Source organism: Musca domestica, unplaced genomic scaffold, assembly GCF_030504385.1.
Source record: "Musca domestica strain aabys unplaced genomic scaffold, Musca_domestica.polishedcontigs.V.1.1 3, whole genome shotgun sequence".
Taxonomy (NCBI): Eukaryota; Metazoa; Arthropoda; class Insecta; order Diptera; family Muscidae; genus Musca; species Musca domestica.
Genome location: NW_026712299.1, coordinates 8,530,446 through 8,545,843, shown reverse-complemented (window position 1 = coordinate 8,545,843; position 15,398 = coordinate 8,530,446). Strand labels below are relative to the sequence as shown.

At 36.1% G+C, this 15,398-nt stretch overlaps 1 protein-coding gene across 1 annotated transcript in view; it reads right to left on the bottom strand.

Moving 5' to 3' along the window:
- The window catches only part of LOC105261532 (uncharacterized), a 92,886-nt gene that overhangs the window by 53,471 nt on the left and 24,017 nt on the right, over positions 1 to 15,398 (bottom strand). The gene's annotated exons all lie outside the window — the stretch shown is intronic.

Genomic DNA, 15,398 nt, shown 5'->3' with positions numbered 1-15,398 from the left:
TTTATGCCACATTTTTTCACTGATTTGTTTGAAAATTGGTATTTGTAGGTCATAACGGGTCCCTGTACTGTGTATTTGGTAAAGCCCCCATATAACGGTACCTCCCAATATTCGGTATTTTGGTAATTTTTGACACATTTTTTTTCACGAATTTCTCTGAAAATTGGTAGTTGTAGATCAGTTCGTGCGGCGAGTCATTGAAATTATAGGCCCACGTTTTGGTATAGCACCCAGATAATGGTACCTCCCGATATTCGGTAATTTGATGATTTTTGCCACATTTTTTCACGGATTTGTTTGAAAATTGGGTTTTCTAGGTCATAATGGGTTCTAGCACCTTTGGCGAAACATTGCATGTGTAGGTCCATGATTTGGTATAGCCCCCATATAACGGCACCTCCCGATATTCGGCATTTTAATGGTTTTTGCCACATTTCTTCTAAAGTTTCCTTTACCCTAAGGTGGAGGGTATTAAAAGTTTGGCCCGGCCGAACTTAATGTTTTTTTAATTGTTATATCAGACCTTGTGTTGATGGAAATATTGGGATGCGACAAGTCGAAATGGAATCGGATGTTAATTTCGCGTTTTATGAGCTTCATGCATATTTAAAATTTTGACCCTTTGTGGGGAAGGTACAAGAACGAGTGGACCGATATATTTCCCATCTTCGCAGCAGATCTTGTGTTAGTAGGAATAATGGGATGTGTGAAATATAAAGAGAACTTGATGCTTAATTCGCGTTTTATGACCTTCATCGATATTCAACATTTTGACCCTTTGTAGGGGAGGTACCAGAAGAAATAGTCCGATCTCTACAGTTTTTATAACAGATCGTGAGTTGATAGCAATATTGAGGTGTGCCAAGTCTCAATAGAATCGGATGTAATTTTCGCGTTTTATGAGCTTTATGGATATTCAAAATTTGAACCCTTTGTGGGGATGGTACCAGAAGGGGTGAACCGATATATTTCATCTTCACACCAGACCTTGGGTTAATACAAATATTGTGATCTGTGTAATTTGGACACAATTGGACTCCTACATCATATTTTATAAGAGTTATTATTATTCAAAGTTTCGACCTTTCTGGGTGAGGTTCTTCATTGAGTGGGCCGATATTATCCATTTTCGTCTAGTACTGACAAAAATATTGTGATTTGCAAAGTTCGTACACAATCAAATGATCCTTTCTCTTTCTATAAGTTAAATTATTTTTTTTTTTTTTTTGAAATTTTACCAAAAGTAGTGGACCGAGATTGCCCATCTCCGAACTCGATCTAAGTATGATAAAATTTTTACGAAGTACCAAGTTTGGACCAAATCGGATATCGTGAGCACCAGCCAGACTAACAGACGGACGGACAAACCGACACCCAAATATCCTAAAACGGATTTGGTTTAAGGAGAATTCGGGTCCAAAACAATTATTTCGATTAGGCACGTTTTATTATTAAATGGACCTGCATAGACACATTTTCTGCTTCTTAGGCTATTACGAATTTCAAATACCAAATTTGAAACAATTCCGGTGAATAAAATTCTCTAAAATCATTAAAATGCCGAATATCAGGAGGTACCGTTATATGGGGGCTCTACGAACACATGGACCTGCACAAACAATTTTCTATCGTAGGCTGCAGTATCCATTACGAACATCAAATACCAAATTTAAAACAATCCCAGTGAATAATATCGCTAAAATCATCAAAATACCGAATATCGGGAGGTACCGTTATATGGGGCCTACATGGCCCTTTTTCATTACCATAAGTCCTGCAGACATAACATACAGTTGAGCAAAATTTTATCAATTCTACTTCGTTCGGAAGTTAGAGTGATTTCCACAGATGGACGGACATCGCTAAATCGACATAGAATTTTATGCCGATCAAAAATATATATATATTTTTTTTTGTGGGGCCTAAAATGTGTATTTCGAGATGTTACAAACGGAATGACAAACTTAATATACCCTCCATACTATGGTGGAGGGTATAAAAACTCTCACAAATCAATGTTGGTGTTTGTCGTATAATTCACGTCTAACAGAGTCCTAATGCGTATGATATGAGTTTACTATTGCCATCTAGGGGTGGCTCCTGAAAATTGAAAATTTAGCTTTTTTAAAAACTGATTTTAACGGTATATTCTAATTTGAAAATCTACAAATATTTAGCATAGCATTAGAAATGCAGAAAACTTATTTAAGCTTTTATTAACATTAGAAAGCTCACTTGATTGAACAAAAGCGATAACAATGTTACCATGCCAATGAAAATTAATTTATTTACGGGATAGCAACATATGATGCGGAACTTTAATTAATCTGGGTTTATTGCCATGTCTGAAACATGATTAGCCAAAGTGTTATGTATATATTTAAAATTGTGACAGATGAGTGCGAGATTGCCTCAACAATAGAGCACAGATTGACCAATTTTCGTTCGGGATCGAAATTTGCTCGCATGCAGGATTGCTCAAAAATTGTGAGAGTTTTTTAGGGAGCCTACTCTTCACTCTTTTGTTTTATGTGGGAGTATTCCCGAGTCACTCCTGTTTGAAAAATTCAAGTGAGAACAAAATCGCTTAAAATAGAGCAAGAGCTTGCTCCAGGAGCGTGTGTGTGTGAGTGTCTGATTTGTGCGTGCGAGCGAGCAAAAGGATTGTGATGTTGCTATGTACCATGGTAAAGTAAAATTAAGTTAGAGCTATATACAAAGTATGGAGGATATATTAACTTCGTCATTCCATTTGTAACTGTCCGTCCGTCCTTCTTTTGTGATCACGCTAGAGTCAAAATGAATGAAGATGGGAAGCTAAACTTTTGTGTGCAGGCAAGTCAAGTTCGAAGATGGGCTATATCGGTCCAGGATATCGTATATCCCCCCATATAACAATACCTCCTTATATTCCATATTTTGATAATTTTATCTATATTTTTCAAAGAAATTGTCTGAAAATCCACACAAAGAGTTCCTTCTGACAACTTTACACTCTGGAAGAACCTTGTCTATATAGGTCTACGATATCGTATATCTCCCATACAACGGTACCTACCTATATTCGGTAGTTTGATGATTTTAGCCACATTTTTCAGTGAAATTTTCTGAAAATCCACACAAGAAGTTCCTTCTGAGTACTTTATACACTGGAAGAGAAATGTCTATATAGGTCCACGATATCGTATAGCCCCCATATAACGGTACCGCCTGATATTCGGTATTTTGATGGTTTTAGTCATATGGTTCTGAAATTCGACAAAAGGAGTTCTTTCTGAGAACTTTACCGCCTGGAAGAGTATGGTTTATACCACGATATCGTATACGCCTCATATAATGGTACCTCCCGATATTCGGTATTTTGATGATTGTAAACATATTTTTTAATGGAATTTTGCTGAAATTTCACACAAGAAGTTCCTTCTGAGTACTTTACACCCTGGAAGAAAAATGTCTATATAGGTTCACGATATCATATAGCCCACTTACAACGATACCTCCCGATATTCGATATTTTGACGATTTTAGGAACATTAATCACTGGAAATGCTTCAAATTTGCTATTTTAAGTTCGTAATGGATATTAAATCATATGACAGAAATTTGTCTGTGCAGGTCCACGTCTTCGTATAGGCCCCATATATCGGTACCTCCCTATATTCGGTATTTTAATAATTTTAGCGATATTATTCACCGGAATTGCTTCAAATTTGGTATTTGAAGTTCGCAATTGGTACTACAGCCTATGACAGAAAATTGTCTATACAGGTCCAGGTCTTCGTATGGGCCCCAGATATCAATACCTATCCAGAGGTATTTTGGGTATTTTGACGATTTTAGCTACAATATTTACCGAAATTGTTTCAAATTTCGTATTTATGTTCCTAATAGGTATTGTCTATGCATAACCAGGTCTTCCTATAGCCCCAATGTAACGGTGCCTCCATATATTCGGTATTTTCATGAGTTTAGCTGCATTATCCAAGGGAGTTGTTTCAAATTTCGTAATAAAAGTTTTTAATGGGGACTACAGTGTATGCCAGAAAATTGTCTTTGTATGTCCAGGTCTTCGTATAGGCCCCATATATCAGTACCTCCCTATATTCGGCATTTTGAGGATTTTAGCTTCAATATTCACCGAAATTGTTTGAAATTTCGTAGTTGAAGTTGCTAATAGGTAATACAGCCTAAGACAGAAAATTGTCTGTGCAGGTCCACGTCTTCGTATACCCCCCATATAACAGCGTTGTTTTAAATTTCGTATTTAGAGTTCGTAAAGGGAACTACAGTCTATGCCAAAAAATTGCGTATGCAGGTCCACTTCTTCGTATAGGCCCATAAATCTGTACCTCCTTATATTCGGTATTTTGACGATTTTAGCCACAATATCCACCGAAATTGTTTGAAATTTCGTATTTGAAGTACCTATTAGGTACTACAGCTTGTGACAGAAAATTGTCTGTGCAGGTCCAAGTCTTCGTATAGCTCCCATATATCGGTACCTCCCAATATTCGGTATTTTGATGATTTTAGCTACATTATTCACCGGATTTTTTTTTCATGTTTCGTATTTGAGTACTATAATGGAAAAAATTGCCCATGCAGCTCCACGTCTTTGTATAGACCCCAATACAACGGCAACATTCGGTATTTTTAAGATTTTAATAGAATTTTTAACGGATTTTATTTAAAAAAAAAATTCCAAGTTCGTTGCAAATGGTAGAGGTTATTCAAAGTTCGGCCCCACCGAGCTTACTGCTTTCTTTACTAATTTTTTTCTAAATTTTCAACATGGGCGAAAGACCAGATAATGGTTCCTTACAAGACCTTTAAGCTTATTACCTTTTCAAAGGCCTTCTGGCGTTAGAAAACATTTTAATAGTCCTCTATGTATAGAGGATCTATAGAAGGTATACATTTAGAGAAAATTTGGATTTGATCCACTAACTCTTGAAAATCTATCGAAATCTCTTGAAAATCTATCGGAATCTCTTTCATCGAACTGCTTGATATCACTGTTCCTTCAGACCTCTTGCCAATTAATATAGTCATAATAATACGGTTTAAATTATTGCCTATTGCTGTTGTTGTTCTTGTGGCTTTTGTAATTTATTTGGCAGACGAACAATTAATTTAAATAAATCATAGTTTTCCGGAGGCAGATGCATGGATGGATGGCAGGTCAGAGTCGATCTTTGTTATTGAGGATTACTGCTGAACTGTAAATTACTCTCAATAGCCAGTTGCGATTTGCATTGGTTTGTGATTTTTCACAAACAAGGCGAGGCTAATAGGCAGAGCATGAATGAAAAGAAGAAAAAAGATACACACACACACACTCGAACAAAAATCATGGAATATTCCAAGGGATATACGAGGTGGGTTTCGGAAGGGACAAAATGTTTTTGTAAATATTTTTTAAAAATGAATTTTCAGCCAAGCTATCAGTGTGTGTTCTTCAAATTTTATGGAAAGAAACATCTTTGTAATCATTCCCAAAATTCTACCCCGACCCTCGTCATACATTTGTTTATCGTTTTCCGCTGATATTTATTATTAAATTAGACTACAAATCTCTTAAAAGGTTTTAATGAAAACGAATGCGTCTACAAACAACAACAGCAGCAACATCAGTATCATCATCATAATCTTCGTGCTCTGCTTTGTTGTCGTCCACAACGACAACAACAACAATAGTGACAATGAACTAAGAAAGTAACACCAGCGCGACCTCCTCCCTCGCAAATTCTCACATCTTTGTAAATTTAGACATTAAATTGCAAAATGAAGTGATTTATTTGCTTTTATTCTCATTTTTCTTAATTTGACTATGGGCTAAAATAGTTTACCTTCAGATTTTGAAAATGATGTCATTGTCAGGTTAATCGAGGGAAGGACAATAACGAAGATTACATTTGATGATTCCTAAGAACCTATTAAAATTTTCCAAGAAATTTTATGGTTCATCTACAGAGAGCTAATGTTCCAGGTGTTCTCTAGATTGTAGATTTTTTTTGGAAATACTTTTAAAGGTCCTCGATGGATAAGCGAACATTTTCAACATCCTACGTGGATAGAAGAAATTTTAAGGTAGTATATAGGGATCCGATTATTTATAAATGATCTATGGATGGACGAACTTTTATAAAAAGTCTCTTTTAAGGTGCATTAAGAGGTCTAAGAGGTCTTTTGATATTATAGGAGCCTCCTGGAGGTCTCCTACAGGCCATATAAAGCCTCATAGGGGTCATCTATGATTAAAAAACTTAAACAGTTCGTCTGAATTTCGAGCTCCCTCTATAGGGTTTATATAGATAAAAAAAACCTCTTACAGGTCTCCTCCATGGTAAAGACTTTTATCAGAAAAATCCCCCTAATGCAAGTCTTCTATACATAGAAGATCTCATCTCTAATACCAAATAGCACTGCTGTATAGTGCATGATATAACTTCGATAAGGGTTATAATAAAAACAATTAATTATTGGATATACCGGACCGAAATTCAGGTCATTTAGACTGATATTAGCCATTTGGTGCACAAAAAATCTGAAATCGGATAAACATATATATGGGAGCTGTATCCAAATTTGAACCGATTTTGATAAAATTTGAAGCACCTTTTCTGAGCTATATCTAATATCTGGTACCAAAGATCATTGTTGTTGAGTGCATATTACGCTTGGGAGGGACCTTAACAACAAATCGGATAAAACATATATGTGAGAGCTACAGCTAAATCTGAACCGATTTTTACCAAATTTGAAGTATTTGTATCTAGACTTAATTCGATCGTAATTGCGGAAATTTAGCAAATTTGGGTTGAAATTAGCCATTTGGTGCACAACAAACCTGATATCGGATAAGGATATAAATGGGAGCTATATCCTTATCTGATTTAGTCTCGATAAAATTTTTGATAGAGCTATTTTGGGGCAGTATTTGATGTCTGCTATCAAATGTCACTCCTGTGGAGAGCATATTACGCATGTAAAAGACTTTAACAAATCGGATGAAGCATATATATATAGGAGGATTAGCTATATCTAAACCGATTTTCACCAATATCTGAAGTATTTGCTTATGGGCTGATTTTCGTCGAAAGTGCCCATTTGTGTTGATATTATCTGAAATCGGGTAAAGATATATATGGGAGCTATATCCAAATCTGAACCGATTTTAATAAAATTTTAAAAACTTATTTTCGAGATATATCTGATATTAAAAAGATTATGGTTGTGGAGTGCATATTACGCTTGAGAGGGACCTAAAACCCCAAATCAGATGAAACATATAAATGGGAGCTATATAGGATGAATTCAGTCGGAATTGCCAAAATTCAGTCGATTTGGGCTGATATAGGCCATTTGGTGCACCAAAAATTTGATATCGCATAAAAATATATATGGAAGGTATATACTTATCTGATCCAATATCGATAAAATTTGACATAGGTATTTCTGGGCTGTATCTGAGAACTGATACCAAATATGCATTCGTTTCGAGTGAAACATATATATGGGAGCTATAGCTATATCTGGACCGTTTTTTTATCTTTTGCGAATTTTTTGCCCTCCAATTTCAAAAAGTGACTCATATTGCCGAACTCTGCGTTAGAAGTATTTGTTCATGTTCTTGAAGTCCATAAGTTTTGAAAGTATTGGGAGAGTTTCTATCGCTCCTCCTTAACACGGATGCTTCCAGAAAGTCTATAGCAGCAACTCAACCGCTACAGAGAAATTACTTGAAATTCTGTCCATGGCCCGAGCTGTGCGAATGTAGGCCCCAAAAGTCATATTCATGTATCCGTATCAATATATCTATATGTCTCACTGTTGCCTCTCAATTATCTGAAATTCCTCTTAAATCAGCTGTGGACCGTCCCGAAAAAATAATATGTTAAAAAGTAGTAACTTCGGCGGGACGAACATTAAATACCCTCTACCATTTGGATCGAATTTGGAAATTTCCAAAAAGCAAAATCCGTTAAAAATTCTTTTAAAATCTTAAAAATACCGAATACAGCTGTTATATTGGTTTCTACGACGTGAACCTACATAGGCTTTGTTTGTCATAAGTCATTACCATATTCAAATTCGAAACATGAAATAAAAGGTGAATAATGTAGCCAAAACCATCAAAATTCCGTATATAGGGAGGTACCGTTATATCGGAGCTATACGAAGACCTGGACCTGCATAGACAATTTTCTGTCACAGGCTGTAGCATCCATTACGAACTTCAAATACGACATCTCAAACAGTTTCGGTGAGTATTTCACCTAAAATCGTCAAAATACCTAATATAGAGAGGTACTGATATATGGAGCTTATACGAAGACCTGGATCTGCATGCACAATTTTCTGTCACAGATTGTAGTTCCCATTGCGAACTTCAAATACCACATTTGAAACTACTCCAGTGAATAATGACGCTAAAATCATAAAAATACCGAATATTGGGAGGTAACGTTATATGGGGGTTATATGGAGACGTGGACCTGCACAGACAATTTGCTTTCACAGGCTGTAGTAGCCATTACGAACTTCAACTGCCAAATTTGAAACGATACCGGTGAATGATGACGCTAAAATCACCAAAATACCGAATATAGGGAGGTATAGGGTTATATGGGGTCTATATGAAGACGTGGACCTGCACAGAAAATTTTATATCCTAGGCTGTAGTATCAATTTCGAACTTCAAATACCAAATTTGAAACGATTCCGGTGAATGATGACGCTGAAATCATAAAAATACCGAATATAGGGAGATACCGTTATATGGGGTCTATATGAAAACGTAGACCTACATGGCCTCCCTACTGGAAAAATAAACATGTGTGCAAAATTGTAGCCTTCTATCTCAATTCGTTCGAAAGATAGCGTGGTTACAACAGACAGGCAGGCGGACATCGCTAAATCGACATAGATCTGAACAAGAATAAATATACTTTGTTGGGTCCGACATTAGTATTTCGAGGAGTTACAAACGGAATGACAAAGTTAATATACCCTCCATAGTATGGTGGAGGGTATAAAAATAAACACATGAATTATCTCTCGATGTTCATTTGCCATTGATTTTGACAGGGAGATAGAGAGAGAGACTCTTACCAATCCCAATGCAGGTACTGTGAGCAAGGCTGTTTTAACATTTTAATCCATCGATCTCTTAATCTATTTTGAAATTCTAACTCTCTCTCTTCCTTTTTCCTCCGGCATAATAACAACTCTCTCATATTCCCATTTTCTTCAACTCTTACCTCCTATAACTTTCAATTGAATATTCTTATTAGTCTCTTGTGATATCTCAAAGAGCTTATTCAAGCTTTTTTGATCGCTCTGCTAATTTTCCAGAATTTCCATATAAAATTGTTCGGCTTAACTCTAGTTTAGTAAAAACTCTTCAATTTTTTTTCGAAATTTTTTCCAGTTGTAGGTATTTTTACCCTAATCCCGGGAAACTATTTTTTTTTCTTGGGGGACGTACCCGGGACCCCAAAGTCCGGGATTAAGATCTCGACAAGACCCGGGTCCAATTACCCCATATAGGCAATATAGGTATCGTTAGAAAACGTATGAAACGTTGTAAAACGTATGGACCCGGATTGTTTATAAAACCTCCAAAAAGTCAAAAAGGGTCCATTATGGGGATCAACAAAATTGATGCCAAATTATAGCTGACACTCCTACCTTTCCAAAATGCTTCAATTTGTGCTAATACATTCTAATGCTAATACATACATCGGGTCCAGAGATATGGGTCCATCCATCCGCATAACCCGATTCTAACCGTTTATTAAAATTATGTTTTCAATAAAAACATATGCAGAGAAGAAAATCTCAAGGCCCGCCTGCAAAAAGTGTCAAATTTAGAAAACTTTGGGGTTTTATAAAAAATCCGGGTCCAAAAAATCGATAATTTGACTATAACTATAAACGATACCTATATTGTCTATATCGAGTAAGTGGATCCGAGTCCAGGCCGGGTCTTGAACCCGTATTTTCGGGTCCTAAAAAATCCGGGGTCCCGGGTCCGTCCCCCAAGAAAAAATAGGATCCCGGAATCAGGGTAAAAATCGAAGAGTCTTTACTAAACTAGAGTTGTTCATTTAAAGTCATTTAAATATATAGATTTTCTATAGACAGGTCTTCGATAGTTAGAAAATCTCCTATAGGTCCACATCGGTCCGCTATCATCATTCAGTCAAGATGAAGTGAAATTCTCGATTTGGACCAAATTTAGTTCGTTGTTATACAATACACATCGTAATCCTTACGATTTTAATAGCCCGTTCGTAGCTAAAATAGCCCCCCCCCCCATCCTAAATACTCCTTGGTTTACGTCATAGTAAGGGAATTCCTCTGTTGTTAGAAAAAAATATACATGAACATCCTTTGAACGATTCGATATTCCAAACACGTCTGCACAATGTCGCCTCATTGCCAATGTTCGTTCGTTGGTGAAAATAGCGCCCGAAGCTATAAATTTCATTCGGCATAAAAAAATGTTAAAAATAAGGGAGTCCTCCAAATAGAACTTCAGTCAAACGCCCCTCAAAACACACATTACATAAACGCCGAGATTCCTCTGTGTTCACATGGTTGTATGGAAGTCCTTTTTTAATAAAAACAAAACCCATACACCCAAATATGGAAACACTTAACATAACTTCCATTGTCCCATTAATTCATCATTAACGAAAAGAAAGTGAAAACCGAAAAACAAAACGAAAGTTAAATCGGGTTGGAGGGGATGCTTGGTTGGGTAAATCAAAAACAAAAGTCAAGACCACCCGCATTCACACACCAATAGTGTCCCCCCAAGGGAATAACAAATACACACTACATTTATGAGCTGTCAGTTTGACATTTACATCTCTCTCTCACTCACCCATCCATACACACCATATGTATATATATGTATGTTAATAACCCCCCTTTGTAAATTGTTTTGGGGGCCAGTGACTTTGTGTAGGCATGTTCGAAGGCCTGGCCAGCAAAGGATACCAAACAGAGTTGGCATTTGTTGGCGTGTATTAAAGAACAAAAGGATGACAGGTTGACTCGTCGAAGAAAAAAAAAAACTTGACTAGAGTATGAAAAATATTCTCAATTTTTAAAGGTTATCAAAACACAATGGTCTCTCTCGCAAAATCGACGAACAAAAAGAAAGGAACTACGACACAACAAACGAACGACCTACGACGCCATCGTTGACTTACGACAACGATTCCTGTGACACACAAAAATTCAAAAATGTAGGGAAGTGGTGCAAACGGAAAAGCTTTCCATTCGCAAATGGGAAAAAATAGAACTTTTGCGTATACTATGGTGGTATCAGCAAAAAACCAATGAACTTTAGAAAAAATTGTATATACTTTGCAGAGAGGAAGCTGTAAAGAATATGCAAGAGAAGTAGATGAGATACAGAGAGAGAGCGAAAGATGTTCTCCCATGCGATTGCTCCCAGTTACATAAGATAGTTTTGGGTCGGAGATGGTAGGATTAAATGGATTGGGGATAATAAAAACGACTTTTACTACGCAGGGTATTATATCTAATAAAAAGCAATAAAAATATCATCTTTCTATAGAAAACTTATGGGAGGTCTTGTATAAAAGCGATGTCCGTCCGTCTGTCTGGCTGGCTGGTGCGTGCGATAACTCTCGGAGGGACTATCCGATTTGGTCCAAACTTGGTACATCGTAATATTATTTTAAAATTTATACCGAGTTCGGAGATGGGCGATATCGGACCACTCCTTCTGGTACCTCCACCACAAAAGGTCGAAAATTTCAAAAACAAGTAAAGTAGTATGAGTCGGTTTTGCCGACAGATGTATACCCCCAGCCTTAAGCTATGATTATTCAACATGTTGACCCTTTATGGAGGATGTTCCGAAGCAGTCGGATAATATTGACCAATTCGTATCTGGCTTAAGACGGATAAAAACATTACAACATGCCAGATTTGGACTATATCCACTACTTCCTATACTTTATATGAGATATGTGCACATTTTTGGAAAATGTGGAAACATGCGTGGGGTAGCAGATATAGCTTCTTCATATAATACAGATAAAAATATTCGTATGTGCAAAATTTGAAGAAAATCTAATCTAATCAATTTTATACGAAATCATAAATTCCGAAAAATTACATATTCATATCAGATGTCTGGTTAAGAGAAATATTTAGATATATCAAGTTGTAAAGGATCGCCGACTTGTTTCTCAAGTTATGACAGATAGAAGTATTGGAAATTGTGACCATTTAAGGGTGAGGTACCAAAAGGGGTTGGCAGGTGTATATCATCTTCACAACAGATCTTGTGTTAGCAAAACTGTTTTCGTGTGTTGGAAATTTGGGTAGATGCTTATTTCGCTTTCTTTGAGCATTTTGTTTTTCACTATTTTGAACCCAATGGGGGGGAGGGGTGGTACCAACTTTATAACAGATCTTGTATTGATGGAAATATTGAGATGTATCAAGTTTGATACACTTTAAACCCTTTTAGGGGGAGGTACCAGAAGGAGTTGTCCGATATATTCCATATTTAAATTAATAAATATATTGCAGTGTGTGTAATTTGAAGACAATCACATTTTATAAGAATTAACAATATTCCAAATTTTAATCCTTTGTGGAGGAGATATTTGATGGAGTGGACCGAAATTATCCTTTACGTACCTGACCTAACACTAATATTAGGATTTGCAATGTTGGAGCAAAATTGAATTTATGCACCGTAAATATTGTTATTCCGATATTGAGCATCTCCGAAATCAATCTAAGTTTGATAATAACATTACGATGTACCAAGCTTGGATCACATCCGATAATCCCTTCGAGAGCTATCGTGCGATATAAAAATGCAGATAGTTTTTCCGAATTTCAGAAATCTGAAAATCTTCAGAATTTCGAATCAAGCATCCGACACATTTCCGATATTCGAATAAATTTATCGATTTTTTTCCATTTTTGGGTTAAACTATAGAAAAAATTTAGATTTATTTCTGAGAAATTTCAGATCAAGCATTCGACTCTTTTCCGAATTTCGAATGAATTAATCGATTTTTTTTCGATTTTCAGGTAAAACATCTGAAAATTTTCAGACTTTCGATACTTTTCCGATTTTCAAATCAATTGATCGAATTTTTTCCGATTTTCGGTTAAAACTATAGAAAAAATTCAGAATTTTTTGCTGAATTTCGAGTCAAACATATAAATAATTTCAGATCAAACATTCGACTCTTTTCCGAACTTCGAAGGTTTTAGTCGACTTTTTTCGATTTCAGAATAAATACCGATTTTTCCCGAATTTCGGTTCAAACCGACCGACATTTTTGCGAATTCTTCACGAAACTCTAATGTCCTTACCTACTTTTTTTCCGAAAAAAAAAAATCTTTCAGAATCATGGGCAATCCCACACAATTTTTCCGAATTTGACATCAGATTCGAAAAAGTGTGCAGAGTTCTTTTCCGAATTCGGAAAAAACGCGGTGGCATTTTTATCCTTTTTTTCGAGCGACAAAGAATTCCACGACGACTTTAAGGTATGCCAAAGAAACACAAGCTAACACGAGAATGGATAGCAAGGCGTTTCTATTTACAGCTCCAGACATCAAATATATCGATTAATCGAAAGTCGAATGGGGTATTCCTAATATGATTTAGATTTTGGAATATTATTCAGTCTAAAGTTGTAGCTATTGCAACTAAAAAGTAGTAAATTCTTGTAGGTTCTGCGAAAGAAAAGATATGTTTTAGTACCTTAAAAAAGTGGTACTAAATCATTCGTTCCATCTCCATCGTGTCAGCTTTTTTAACCTACACCATACATAGTATGGAGGGTATATTAAGTTCGTCATTCCGTCATATATAAGAAGATTCAACCCTGTCCGTTCGTCCGTCCTATAATATCACGCAGTCTGTTTTAATCACGCTGTAGTCAAAACGAATAAAGATAGGAAGCTGAAATTTTGCACAGATCAGCCTTTTGTCTGTAGGCAGGTCAAGTTCGAAAATCGATTCACGATACCGATATTCGGTATTTTGATGATTGTAGCCAAATTTTGAACAATGAAACTGTCTGAAAATCCGCAAAAGGAGTTCCCTTTGAGTACTTTATTCCCTGGAAGAGAATTACCTATATAGTTCCACGATATATTATAGCCCCCATATAACGGTACCCCGATATTCGGAATTTTGTACGTTTCAATTTGGTGGAACTCGGCTCCAAAACATATTTTTTTAATATAATCCTTCACGAAGTGATATCATGCACTCTATGGCAATATTGTTATACAAATGTCACCTTCAAATTTAATGAAAATCGATTCAGAATTGGATATGTCTACCATATATTAGTTCCCTCTGAAACCAATCTATAGCTGTTCTAAAATCAAATGTTAAAAGGTGGTATGATCTACTTCAAATAAATTCTTTTGTTACAGGAGCTCTACTAAATATGCATAGTGGTGTAGCTTATCATATAGCGGCCCCGTCCGACTTTTGACTTTTCCTTAATGGTTCCTAGAGGGATTGTAAGTTCGACCGGACCGAACTTTAAATACCCTCCCCCATTTGGTACAAATTTGGCAATTTTCAAAAAATTAAAATCCGTTAAAAATTTTGTTAAAATCTTAAAAATACCGAATGTAGCCGTATATTAGGGTCTATACGACGACGTGAACCAGCAACTTATGTCATGAGCCTGCACAGACAATTTTCAGACATAGGCTGTAGTATCCATTACGAACCTTAAATACAAAATTTGAAACAATTCCGGTAAATAATGTCGCTAAAATCATCAAAATACTGTATATCGGTGTTACCGTTATATGGAGGCAATACGAAGATGTGGACCTACATGGCCCATTTTCAATACCAAAAGTCCTGCAGACATAATAAACATTCGAGTAAATTTTTATCAACTTACTTTACAGGCGGAAGGACATTGTTAGATCGACATAGAATTTAATGCCGATCAAGAATATGTATACGTTGTGGGGTTTAAAATGTATATTTCGAGGTGTTACAAACGGAATGACAAACCTAATTTACCCTCCATACTATGGTGGAGGGTATAAAAAGCGCAAAGTTATACTAACACCAAACAAAAAAGGTGGCAAAGCTTTAGAAAGCTTTCCATTCATATAATTTAAGCTTCTCTTGTGTGTCTCCTCTGGCCAGAGAGAGAGCGATTGAGAGAATATGTGTAAATTTCCATGCATCTAACAATGATTTCTTCGTCTAACACCAATAATAGAGAGGGAGAGTGGGTGAGTGTGTATTCTCCTATGTATACTCTTGAATGTGTGCGTGTCTGTGTGCGCCTCTTTTAATAAATGAGTGATAGTCTCGGCAAAGCAAATGAGATGGGATTTTATAG